Below are 13,575 nucleotides of genomic sequence, written 5' to 3' on the forward strand. Positions count from 1 at the left end.
TGAGGGCAGGGGACCCACAAGGTAGGCCTTGCACTGGCCATGACCTTCATCTTCTTGCTCAGATGACCCGAGCTCAGGGCAAGACAGACTTTCCAAGCCTTTTAAGACTTCTTGCTCCAACTTTTCCACCCATTCCAGGGTCCCCACCACACCTCAAGACATAGGAGTTGTTTTTGCTGGTGGCAAAACACTCATACTACTTTCCTCACTCATGTCCTCCTAGAAAAACTGACCAGAGACATGGAAGATTTTGCAAAGAAAATTTATTCATGGTAAGCTACAAGAAAGGCAGGGGGTTCACAGCAAAGGAAGAGACCTCTCCCAGAGCTTGCCCTAGTACTGGAGGACCTGTGGGCCGTGGAAGGGTCCTGGTGATTCAAGCTGCCTGAGTGCCATCTCTGCTCTCCTACTTCTGCTTCTCCACCTTCAGCCTTCCCAGAGCCCTGAACCAGGCCAGCCTCTGGGAAACACTGGAGCAGGCCTCAGGAGCATCCTCATCTTCCTGCCAAGGACCCCAAGCAACAGCCAATCCTACAGGAATGCAGATGACCAGCAGTCATGTGCTCCTTCTGTATGAGGCTCTGTAAGCCTGTAAAGCCCTCCTTTTACCCCACCGTCCAGGCCAGGGCTGGGCACAACCCAGGGGATGCCATTGCATGGAAGTGGGGGAGAAGCCCAGCTAAAAGACTATTCGAGGCGACCCTGCAGGGGAGGGGTTAATGTTGCCATATGTGGGCACTGGCAAGCAGAGTCTGCAGCTTCAGGGAACTGCTGTAAGTGGCCAAACCAAACAGGATCTCTTTGGGGCCAGAGTACAGATTTTAGAGTCAAAGAGACTTGGTTTTGATCTCAGTTCTGGCACTGGCTTAGCTGTGTGACTTAGGACATGTAACTTAACTTTCCTGGGCCTGTGTCTTCTCCCGTAAAATGGGTGCATCAATGACACCCACACCCCATAAAATTATGAGGAGTCACTGCAGTAAGGCTGTGACCTGGCTCCTGACCACCTTCTGTACTTGGTCACTGTTAATGCTTTTTTCTCCCCAGTCCACTGGCCCCACAGCCAGTCTGAAGAGGCTGTAGCTGTGCCCAGGCCTCAGGGACCAGGTTTCCCAGGCCTCTCTGGACAGCCCCATTTTGCCTCGTGACCTGCCCCCTGCCCTCGTTGCCTCCCAGGCCACTGAGGCCCAACTGCAGGCTGCTCCAGACCCCGACCTAAGGCAGGTGTAGCCTGATTCAGTGCCCCCTGGGAGGGTGGGGTGCAGCGTTACCTCCCAGAGATACTTTCCAGGCCATTTACTCTTTCAGGGATGAAGTAGGGGTGGGCACCCGCACCTCTTCTGCTCTGTGAAGTCTTTCTCTCCGGACACGGACACGTGCTGCTTATGCAAATAGGGCCATTCCCAGCCTGGCCCCCACCCCCTAGCATGGTGATACTTTTGGGCTGTGGCCAGATGGGGGCACTCCCCAGTTCACACGTCCAACACCTGGCATGACTCCAGGGCCTCCAAAGGCCTCCTCCCCCAAACAAGCAGGTCCTCAGGGCAGAGGGGGAACGTCTGCCAGGAAGGAAACCGGGAGCCAAGGCCTACCCACCACCCACCTCCCCTGTCCCTAGCCAAGCTCCTGACTCTGCCCCTCACTTGCAGAGGAGCTGCAACAAACCCATCAACCTCTTTCGATTCGGTGAAACTAGAATAATGACACCCATGTAAGCAAGATCCAGAGACAGTAAGCCTGGCACTTAGTAGGCTTTCGATTAACACTAGCAGCCATGATGGCATGTAATTACTAGGCCCCAAAATGGCCCATGGCTGAAGCCACCAGTGACTGTGGGATACTTTCTCCTGCAACACCACCACCACCCTCTTGAACCCACATCAAGTTAGTTGACAGAAGTTAAGCCTATTATATTGAACAACCCCTTTATATTTTTCAACAAAAGTATCTTAGAAGCACGAAAACATAACAGTGTAGAAGAGTGCATTCCCCTATCTCCACTCCCGAGAGGTAGCCTTCCAGTACATATTTCCAGAAACGATCCATATATAAACACTTATAACTTTTAAACATCTACAAATAAGATCATACTTCACAGCCTGTTCTGTAATTTATTCTATTCGCCTTATCATGTGAACTGGCCAATGTTCCACATCAACTCATACATGGAGATCTGCCACACTGATTTTTACAGCTGCATGGTATTCCACAGTATGAACGGGCCATAGGTTCCTCTCCATTTCTTTACACTCTTAAAAAGAAATGCTCTGGCCGCGTGCAGTGGCTCACACCTGTAATCCCAGCAATTTGGGAAGCCGAGACAGGTGGATCACCTGAAGCCAGGAGTTCGAGACCAGCCTGATCAACATGGAGAAACCGTCTCTACTAAAAACACAAAATAGCCGAGCATGTTGGTGCATGCCTGTAATCTCAGCTACTTGGGAGGCTGAGGCAGGAGAATCACTTGAACCCGGGAGGCAGAGGTTGCGGTGAGCCGAGATCGTGCCATTGTGCTCTAGCCTGGGCAACAAGAACAAAACTCGTCTCAAAACAAAAACAAAAAAAGAAATACTCCTCTGATGAATGCCCTTGTACATAATTCTTTTACAAATATGCCCACAGAGTAAATAGTGCCATTTGTTTCTGACCAAGTATATGTGCCTTTTACATATACATACTGATATTACCGCATTTCAAAAAATAGTGTACAATTTACACTACCCAACTGACAGTGTTTGAGTCTTCAAACAGGCATGTGATGCTACAGAAAGCACAACACTAGCCAGCCAGTCGGTACAGGCCACAGAGGCACCCATGGAGCCAACCGAGACCGGCACTGGACCAGCACGCTGTCCTCAGGGCGGTTCCCAGTGGTCTCTCCCTGTCCAGGCCTGTGTCGGCTGGCAGTCCAAGGGTGCCCTGAGTCAAAAGGGAGTGGGGCCCACAGGAGGGCTGGGTGGAGGGCAGGGAGTATGGCTGGGGTCCCGCCTGGATGACTTCCTGCAGCCATTGTCTCTGCCCTGCCTGGTCTCCTTGGGGTGAATTTATTCAGGGGTCTTTGGAGAGGGGGCTAGGCAGGAGGAGGGTGTGCAATCCTCACCAAAGGCACCCAGGAATGTGTCACAGGAGGCGGGGGGAGCCCATCCCTGGGAGAGACGGGACGTCAAGAACCCCTGACTAATGAATAGTGAGTCTGCCCTTGAACCTCACTGGGTTTCGCCATTCTCAGGCCCAGAACAAGAGCTGAGACACGTCTGAGCCCAGCTGCTCGGGGACGGCGGCGGTTCATCTCAGACACTTTGACAGGCCGGGCCTTTTCCCCGCATTGCTCAGATCTGCCTCCCAGCTCCCCTGGCAACAGCACAGCAGCATGGCTCCTGGGTCCAGGCCCTGCCTGCTGTGAGCAGGAGGAGGGAAGAAGAGGAGCACCAAGGGGAGGACCGGCTGGGGAGAGGGAGCTGTTAACTCCTCGAAGGCTGAAGTCCCTTGCTGTGGTAACATTGCCGGTGTGCTGCCCTTGGTCCTCAGCTGGAAACGTGGTGAAGAGCTTCTGTTTGCTGGAGACCTACCCAGGATGTTCCATGCACCTCAGACCCAAACAGACCTGGCTAGGGGTGACAAGAACAGACATGGTGAAGAAGATGCTAGGCCAATGGGCCAAAGGCAAAGGCCCTAGAGGGATGGGTTGGGGTACATTTTCCCAGGTCCCCTGCCAAGTCCCAGATGGGCAGGATTACAGGGTCCTCCTTCTCCATCCTGGCCCCTGGCTGTGACAACCTCAGGACAGAGATTACTTGCTCTCCCTTCCTGCTGGGCTTTCCTTCTGGGGCTCTTGCATGTCCTGGGCTGGCTTGGCTCTGTATTCCAATCCTGTGACCTTGGCAAGAGCTACATTCCTCTGTCTCCATTTCATAAAAGCTGAAAAGAGGCTGTCCGATCATACTTCACTTCACAGGACAATCTAAAGATAAGAGAAATAATATGTGAGATGCTTTGCACTCTGGGGAGGAAGGTGTCCTATAAATCTCATTCAGGTATTATTAGGGCTGAAACTAGGTATTTCTGCCCCCTGGGGAAGGAGGGGCGGTGGGCTGCGGGGAGGAGCTCCTCCAAGGTTGTCTCAGCACCTCCCCAGCAGGGCAGTCCTGAAACTCAAAGGCAAGAGGTCAGGAAAGTCAAGGGTTTATGCCTGTGGCCTTTGAAGCCTGTGGGTACAGCTCCCAGTAAGAGGTAAGAGAGAACATCATTGCAAGGTACTTCATCTGTATTATTTCTATGCCTCATTCCAACTTTATGAGAAAGGCGTGGTTGTCTTTGTTAGAAATAAGGGAATAGAGGGTCAAAGAAGCTAGGGAGCTGGCCCATGGCCACGCCAGTCATATGCGGTGCTGAGCCCACATCCATGTCAGCTGTACTAGTGGCAGAGCTGCCTAGCTGGGGTGCTGCGGAGAGGGGTCAGCACCAAAAAATAGTGTTTCCCCCATGGTTGCTTCTCAGGGATTAGAGCTTCTGAGTCGAAAGGTTCTGGTCCAAGGAAGTGGAATGGGGCAAGTCCCAAGGAGAGCACTGCAAACCCACCTTGAGGACCACCTGGGCAAACAGAGCCACCGAGGCAAACAGCATTCAGAGCAAACGGAAGTGAAAGGAAGGACAAAGGCATCCAGATGAGACGCTGGGAGCGCCCCTAGGTGAGACTCATGCTCTCTGCCCATCTTGCTCCAAGACAGGTCACTTCCCCGCCCCACGGCCATGCCAGCAGTGAGCTGGGTTTTCATTTTCATACCCTCTAGGTGATGGTGCCTCAATGCACCCAGGCCAGCTTGAAAGGGACAAAGCTAGCTGGGTTTCCTGTGAGCCAGGGGGCTGGGAGCAGAGGTTACTGGCAGGTAAGAGTAGAAAAAGCAGGAAGAACTCCCACAGGGCAAAATGCAGGGGCCAAAAGGGACCTCAGACACCATCTTACCCAATGCTCCTTTTTTCTCCTTTCTCTTTCTTTTTTAAGAGACAGCATCTTATTCTGTCATCCAGGCTAGAGTGCAGTGGTGTGATCACTGCAGCTTGGAACTCATGGGCTCAAGCGGTCTTCCTGCCTCGGTAGCTAGAACTATGGGTGCACTTCACCACACTTGGCTGTTTTCATTTTTTAAGAATAGGGTCTCACTACATTGCTTAGGCTCTTCTCAAACTCTTGGCCTCAAGACAGCTCCTACCTCAGCCTCCCCAGTTATCGGGATTACATGTGTGAGCCACTGCACCTGGTTCAATGCTACTTTTCTAAGTCCAGTAAAGGAGGTGGCTTGCCCAAGACCACTCAGTGGGAAAGTGGGCTAGAGTCCAATCTCTGAGATCCAGCTAAGTAAGGTAGTGTCTTCCTGTGCCCTTGTCACTTTACCAGACCACCTTAGGCCCTCAAAGCCAATAGTTTCACCCAACAAGGCAAAGAAAAAAGCCAGGTAAAAGAAGTCAGCATTGGCCAAGTGCACCACGTGTCCAGGCGTGGCCTCGGAAAACCTGGGGCTGGGGGAAGACATTGCCTGCCTTGAGGCCAGAATCTCTCCTCAATGACAGAACATGGCTCTGCATTTCCCCAACACCACACTCCCATTCTTCACAGTCAGATAACAGAAACCATGAACCTCCCCTGGCTGATGAAGAAACAGGCATGAGGAATTAGATCAGAGCACAAACAGACCCCATAATCCCGACCCGCAGTGCTTTTGAGAAGGGACAGGAAGGAGGGGCAGCTCTAGGGTACATGAGGGTGGTGAGAGCCCACAGAAGCAGCTCTTCCCCAGAGCCTGGTGGCAGGTCTGCTGCCAGCTTTGGGCAAAAGCTGGAAGGCCCTCAGTTCACTGCCCTCTGCTTCTAGGTCCTCTTCCAGGTCAGGCAGGGTGCCCCACAGCAGGCAGGCCTGACTTGCTTGAACACAAAGGAAATCTCAGGATACTGCATCCTGCGATCTCCTCAGGAGATGGCCTCAAGGGATGTCTGTATGCTGGCTGATAAATGGACTCGTGATAGGGCAGAAAGACAGAGGGACAAGGTATGCCCAGCTGTGCCCTCCTCCCTGGGTGGTTTGGGCCAGCTGTCACTCTGCCTGGTTGGTGTCCAGCCTGTACAGGTGGTTAAATATTCTGAATATCACCATTGTCCCCACCCCCTAAATCTCAGCTATCTTAAATGATCTGAAAGGCTTAACTTCTTCCTATCTGCCCCATATAGAAGGGAAAAGGAGAAGAAAAATTAACCCCATGAAAGGCTTTCCATGTGCCCAAGAGTCTTCATAGCAGCTCCAGCAGAGGTAGGAATGATAACACTCATTTCACAGATGAGAGTTTGGAGGCTCGGAGACATCCAGGGTCTACTGCAGAGTCATGGCAGAAGCAAAGCAGCACCCTGGGCCTCGGCCCACAGCGTTGTCCTCTGTCCCTCCCTCCAGCCAAGGTCCAAGACCTGGGCTGCCCCCGTTCTGCTGAGCTCAGAACCACTTGGACTTTGCACCCCCACCTGAATTTCCTGTCTCTCCTGGGTTCTCTCAGGGCCCATCCCCTGAGAGAATCAGGGGTTTATCTCAGGGTTTCTCTCCCCTGCTTATCTAGGCAGGGAAGCCATTCTGCCCGGCACACTTGCTTAGTTCTAGACAAATCCCCACCCCGGACTAGCCCAACCGCATATTCCTGGCTGACCATGTGAATACCTGTGACTTACAGAGGCTTCTTCTAACTGGGATTGGCAGTCAGAGGATTTGGGGGCTGGGGTAAGGGTGGGGGCAGCTACCAAACAATAAAACCTTAGCCATGCAGAAAGGGCCAGAAAGCCCTAATCTTGAGAACTTTCCTCCTGAGGGACAAAGAGGAGGTGATGCCTGGCTGCGCGCAGGGCCTGAGCCCCAGCCCTCCACTGGGCATCACCCGTGCTGGGTCCAGCCCTGCAGGGCCACTGCCATAGGAGGGGGAGCTGCGCTCGGAATGTGATTCCCCAGCTTTGCATGACACTCTGTTAGCAGAGTGCGACTCCCAACATCCCCTGTCACCTCCTAAAGCCTCTGCCAGCCCGCCTCACAGCGCCGCAAGGATCACCAGATTAAGGAGCTCAGAGCTACAGCTGAGGCGGCTAAACCCCAGGAGGTAGGAATGGGGAGGGGCAGGGAGGGCGGTGGGCAGCTCCCCCAAGGCCCTGCCGCCCTGCCTCTTCTCTCAACCCGTACTGTGGGCACCTCTCTCACTCTATCCTGGCCATGAAGCACTCACTTCCATCCTCTTTTCTTCCTCAAGCTTTGGACCTTAACCACCAGTTATCCAGCTTGGGTGAGGAGCAGCTCCGGGAGACAGTGAAAGCAGTAGAAAAAGAGGCCCCCCAGAAACAGAAATAGAAAGAGAGAGAGAGGCGGGGAGGGGAAAGGCAGCCCAGATGGAAGGAACAAGCGCACTGCGGGTGGGGGGTGGGAACTGGCTGGCGCAGTGGCAGCGGGAGGAAGGTCCCTGCTGGAAGGAGGCCCAGGGCCTCCCCTGCCTTGCCTGAGTGGCTGGCTACCTCAGGTGAATTCCAGAGGCTCCTGTGGGTGGCTCTGGCCAGCTGCCTGGCCCCAGGACAAGGTACATCCCATAACACCTGATGAGAGAGTGGGAGGGTGCCAGAGATGGGGAGGCTGAAAAAGAAAAAGCCAGAATTCCTGTCCACTGAATCCTGAGACCCCTGCCCTGAACAGCAGGGCGATGCTTCATCCCACTCCCCACCCGCCACCCAGGGTTATTCTGAAGGGCTGTGGAGAGGTGGCAACTCTGGAGTTCCCAGATGAACCCTGACCCTTCTCAGCCCTGTCCCCTGCCACCCCCAACCCTGACCCTTTTCAGCCCTGTCCCCTGTTCCCCCACAACCCTGACCCTTCTCAGCCCTGTCCCCTGTTCCCCTCAATCCCAGGGCCTGCAGGGGGCGACCAGGACACACCCAGGGCCCTGGCCAGCAGCCGCTCTCCCTCTAGCTTCTCCTTTGCCTCTGCCAAGCTCCCTTCTGCTGGGCCAGGGCCTCCTTCCCAGCACTGCAGGGTAGGGATGGAGAAGGGCTCATCTGTGAAGACCTGGGAAGGCAGGCTCTGCCTGCTCCTGGTCCTCCCCACACCCTGAAAACAGGAGCCCACACTGAATATCAACAGGGATGAATCCTTCCTGCAACACTCCCCTCCGCCCCCAGCCAGAATCCATTAGTCCCATTTCTGTTATTGTGCTAAATCAGCGAATGCTAAACCAACACAGTTTTGAAATGATCACCACTGTTACCACCATCAGAGGCTTTCTGAGCTAGAAGAGAACCAAGAGATTCTTGAAGTTCAGCTCCCTCCTCCTCCTGCCAACCAGAAAACTGAGATTCAGGCATCAGGGGCACCTGGTCTGCCTGAAGTCACATGGAAGCTGGTGACAAGGACATGCCTAAGGCGCTAACTACCAGCCCCCTTTCCTTTCAGGGCCATGCCTCTATAAGGGCCTACAAGGGAGCTTCTCCATCATATCCCAAATAAGATCCTGGTCCAACCACAGGCGGCAGGGGTCTGGGGACAGGGAAGGCCGTAATGCGATCAGCAGACTGGCCATCTGGCTCGGGGACGGAGAAGAGTCCAGACTGGCTGCTTCTGCTGCCCGGTCCCGAGGGGCCCTGTGTCGCAAGAGACAGACGGCCAGATGGACAGGCACTGGCCTGGGTCTCGGAGGAAGCCAGTGAGTCCTCAGTAGTCAGAGCTGACCAACTTTCAGACATGGAGTGGTGGCGGGGAGAAGGCATAGGGAGCAAAGCCAGGCCCCCCAGAGGGCAGAGAAACAGAACTCCAGGATGGGAAAGCCGTGATCCCCCAGCCAAGCTCAGAGCCTGGCTCCCCAGGTAGGCCCAGCCCCTCTCATCTCCAGGCCCCCAGCCTACTGGCCAGCCACAAACAGGGGCCCCTCCCGGGAGGAAAGGCAAACACATCTCCCCTGGCACCTTCTCAGACATGCATGCAAAACTAATTAACATGGGGAGACATGCGAGCAGCCGGCCAGCTCCACACCCTCGAGTCCACGCAAACAAGGCGAGCCCTTGTCCAGGGGACGTGCACAAAGCTTTGTTGCTAATTTAGGCATCTGTCTCTGTCTGGTCTGGTCCTCCTGCCTGCGCTGGGGTTTTTCCCAGCCCCTTGGACAATGCTGGGAACAGGCCCACCGATCCCTTATTCAAATCACACCCGGCACAATGAGCTCATTGTGCAGGCCACAGAAAAGGGGATGCTGGGGGGTGGGAGTGTGTAACGGGGCATCAGGGAGTAGAGGAGGGTAGGGGGGGTGTAAAGAAAACGGGAACCCAGGAAGGTGTTTACTAACACAGATCTTGCAGCTGCCTTGGGCCCCCTTGCCCTCCCCTGCCTGGCTTGGAGCTGGGGGAAGTGCTGGAACTCAGAGGTGGGGGGACCCAGAGTAGAAGAGGGCTGAAACCTTCATCTTGTTGACCTCTCCCACCTTCAAGAGTTTATAGCTACTTCCGCACGTCCAAGGCCAGGCACATTTTTTAATGTGATGGTTTGGGGGTTTGCTTTATTCTTACTTCAGGCTTAAATGTGCAGATCCCAACTGCAGAAGAGGAGACAGAGCTGAGGGGAGAGATGCTGGCGGCTGTGCAGGGTGGGACCTGCGGTCTCGGCCATTGTCTTCAGGCAATGTTTCATTTTCTCCTCCTTTCCAGCTAATAAATTAGAGAAGAGATGGTGAGCTGCGAAGGGAGAGGCTCCCCATGGATGGCAGCAGAGGGCTAGAAGGCAAGTCTGGGAGCTCACGGCAGATGGGGCTCACCCAGCCCAGTGGCTGCCCAACCACACCTGGTCAGACACTCGCATGCAGCCCCACACAATGAGCAGCATGGAAAAAAATCTACACATACACACACCCTCCTGATGTCCCTAAGCAGAAGAGCTGGGCTTCACACACACACACACACACACACACACACACACACACACCCCTCCTGAGGTCCCTGAGCCGGAGAGCTAGGCTTCACACACACACATACACACACAAACACACACGCCTCCTGAGGTCCCTGAGCAGAGCTGGGCTTCACACACACACACACACACACACCCCTCCTGAGGTCCCTGAGCCGGAGAGCTGGGCTTCACACACACACACACACACACACACACACACACACCCCTCCTGAGGTCCCTGAGCAGGAGAGCTGGGCTTCATACACACACACACACCACACACACACACACACACACACACCCCTCCTGAAGTCCCTGAGCAGGAGAGCTGGGCTTCACACACACACACACACACACACACACACACACACACCCCTCCTGAGGTCCCTGAGCAGGAGAGCTGGGCTTCACACACACACACACACGCACCCTTTCCTGAGGTCCCTGAGCAGGAGAGCTGTCCTTCACACACACGCACACACACATACATACACACACACACCCTCCTGAGGCCCCCGAGCAGGAGAGCTGGGCTTTGAAATGCCCTCCCTCTTTACCGCCACCTCCCCCAGCTCCTTTTCACACTGAGCACGCCTAGACAGGCCGACAGAAACAGACACACACAGCCCGACACTGACACGCAGACACAAAAAGAAACACACACACCCAGAGGCAGCTCAGACACACAGTGACAATGGTGTGATGAACGTAGGATGGCGAGTGCATTCCATCAGAAGCCCACACCCTGGCCGCCCTGCACAGCCCTGGGTGGCTGAAAGGTTACAAAGAAGCTGTCAGCTAGCTCTTCCAGCAACCTCCTCCCAAGGCGCCCAGGACTGCTGCTGGGGACAGGAGGTGAGGTAAAATACCGTTTCCGGCATCCAGATGGAAGCAAATTCCTCCTGAGACAAAAAAGTTTGGATCTGGTCTCAGCCCTTAGTCAGTACTAGTTGAGCTGTCTGGATTTTTCTTTTTTATATAATAAAAGAAAGGTTGCTCCTGAAGTATCCTGCATTTTGAGATGATATACCTTGAAGCTGGGGCAAAGTAGAATCTTGCTAGGAATAGTTTCCTACTGTGGTTCAATCCGAAGGTTAGAGTGATTTCCTTCTGGTGTTAAAAAAAATTCTGTGAAAGCTATCACCACACAAATGGTTAAAGTATCAGAAACTCTTTAAAATGTGCTCTGGGGATCCCTCTACCATCCCAGAGGAATGGAACTGTCGTAGGTTGAACCATATGAAATTACCAACATTTAACTATTTTTCATCAACAAGAAATTTCACATGGGTCAACCTAGTAGGTGCTTGTTCCAAGAACCACCAAGGATATTTCCCCTTTTTAAATTGAATGACATTTTTTTTTTTTTTTAGAGACAGGGGTCTCATTCTGTCACCCAGGCTGGAGTGCAATGGCCAGATCAGAGCTCACTGCAGCCTGGAACCCCTGGGCTCAAGTGATCCTCCAGCCTCAGCCTCCTGAATAGCTGGGACTGCAGGTGTGCCACCATACGCAATATTTTCCCTTTTCAAATGTCCTTCCTGAACTGGGTTATTTTCTCCCTGAAGCAGAAAAAAATATGACAGTATTCCAAGACCTAAATCCATCTCAGACCTTCCATCTACAGCCACATAAATACATTGCACAGAGAGGCCAGAACAGCAGCTGGAAAGAACTGCCAACACACATGTGCAGCCCAAGGACTATGTCAGGATGGGGCCCACCTTCAGACTCATGCCACCATGTCAGGACGGGACTCACCTTCAGACTCATGCCACCATGTCAGGACGGGACTCACCTTCAGACTCATGCCACCATGTCACGACGGGACTCACCTTCAGACTCATGCCACCATGTCACGACGGGACTCACCTTCAGACTCATGCCACCATGTCACGACAGGGCCCACCTTCAGACTCTTGTCACCATGTCAGGATGGGGAATCACCTTCAGACTTATGCCACCATGTCAGGACGGGACTCACCTTCAGACTCATGCCACCATGTCACAACGAGGACTCACCTTCAGACTCTTGCCACCACGTCAGGACGGGGACTCACCTTCACACTCTTGCTACCATGTCAGGATGGGGACTCACCTTCAGACTCTGCCACCATCTCAGGATGGGGACTCACCTTCAGACTCTTGCCACCATGTCAGGACGGGGATTCACCTTCAGACTCTTGCCACCATGTCAGCACTGGGATTCACCTTCAGACTCATGCCACCATGTCAGGACGGGACTCACCTTCAGACTCCTGCCACCATGTCAGGACGGGGACTCACCTTCAGACTCTTGCCACCATGCCAGGACGGGGACTCACCTTCAGACTCTTGCCACCATGTCAGGACGGGGACTCACCTTCAGACTCTTGTCACCATGTCAGGACGGGGACTCACCTTCAGACTCTTGTCACCATGTTAGGACGGGACTCACCTTCAGACTCATGCCACCACGTCAGGACGGGGATTCACCTTCAGACTCATGCCACCACGTCAGGACGGGGATTCACCTTCAAACTCATGCCACCACATCAGGACGGGGATTCACCTTCAGACTCCTGCCACCACGTCAGGACGGGGATTCACCTTCACACTCTTGCCACCATGTCAGGACAGGGACTCACCTTCAGACTCATGCCACCATGTCACGACGGGGCCCACCTTCAGACTCTTGTCACTAAATCAGGACGGGACTCATCTTCAGACTCCTGCCACCATGTCAGGATGGGGACTCACCTTCAGACTCTTGTCACCATGTCAGGACAGGACTTACCTTCAGACTCTTGTCACCATGTCAGGACGGGGATTCACCTTCAGACTCATGCCACCATGTCAGGACGGGGACTCACCTTCACACTCATGCCACCATGTCAGGACGGGGACTCACCTTCAGACTCGTCACCGTGTCAGGACGGGGACTCACCTTCAGACTCTTGTCACCATGTCAGGACAGGGACTCACTTTCAGACTCTTGCTACCATGTCAGCACTGGGATTCACCTTCAGACTCCTGCCACCATGTCAGGACGGGACTCACCTTCAGACTCATGCCACCATGTCAGGACGGATACTCACCGTCAGACTCTTGCCACCATGTCAGGACGGGACTCACCTTCAGACTCATGCCACCACGTCAGGACGGGACCCACCTTCAGACTCACGCCACCATGTCAGGACGGGGACTCACCTTCAGACTCTTGCTACCATGTCAGCACTGGGATTCACCTTCAGACTCCTGCCACCATGTCAGGACGGGACTCACCTTCAGACTCCTGACACCACGTCAGGACGGGGACTCACCTTCACACTCTTGCCACCATGCCAGGACGGGGACTCACCTTCAGACTCTTGTCACCATGTTAGGACGGAACTCACCTTCAGACTCCTGCCACCACGTCAGGACGGGGACTCACCTTCACACTCTTGCCACCATGCCAGGACGGGGACTCACCTTCAGACTCTTGTCACCATGTCAGAACGGTGACTCACCTTCAGACTCTTGTCACCATGTTAGGACGGAACTCACCTTCAGACTCCTGCCACCACGTCAGGACGGGGACTCACCTTCAGACTCCTGCCACCACGTCAGGACGGGGATTCACCTTCAGACTCATGCCACCACGTCAG

General features: G+C 54.1%; 1 long non-coding RNA gene across 2 annotated transcripts; it reads right to left on the reverse strand.

The window, feature by feature from the left end:
* Positions 1–246: 246 nt before the first annotated feature.
* On the reverse strand, positions 247–13,354 carry LOC105724962 (uncharacterized). 2 transcript variants are annotated; one of them, XR_010342647.1, is made up of 3 exons: positions 12,873–13,335; positions 9,568–12,836; positions 247–3,961 (listed from the first exon to the last, which is right to left on the reverse strand). It is a non-coding gene; the product is annotated as an uncharacterized LOC105724962 (long non-coding RNA). The 2 variants fall into 2 exon arrangements; XR_001109167.3 differs by having other exon boundaries at positions 9,568–13,354.
* Positions 13,355–13,575: the final 221 nt, after the last annotated feature.

This window comes from Aotus nancymaae, unplaced genomic scaffold (assembly GCF_030222135.1).
Source record: "Aotus nancymaae isolate 86718 unplaced genomic scaffold, 86718_ANA_hifiasm-v0.15.2.pri h1tg000014l, whole genome shotgun sequence".
NCBI lineage: Eukaryota > Metazoa > Chordata > Mammalia > Primates > Aotidae > Aotus > Aotus nancymaae.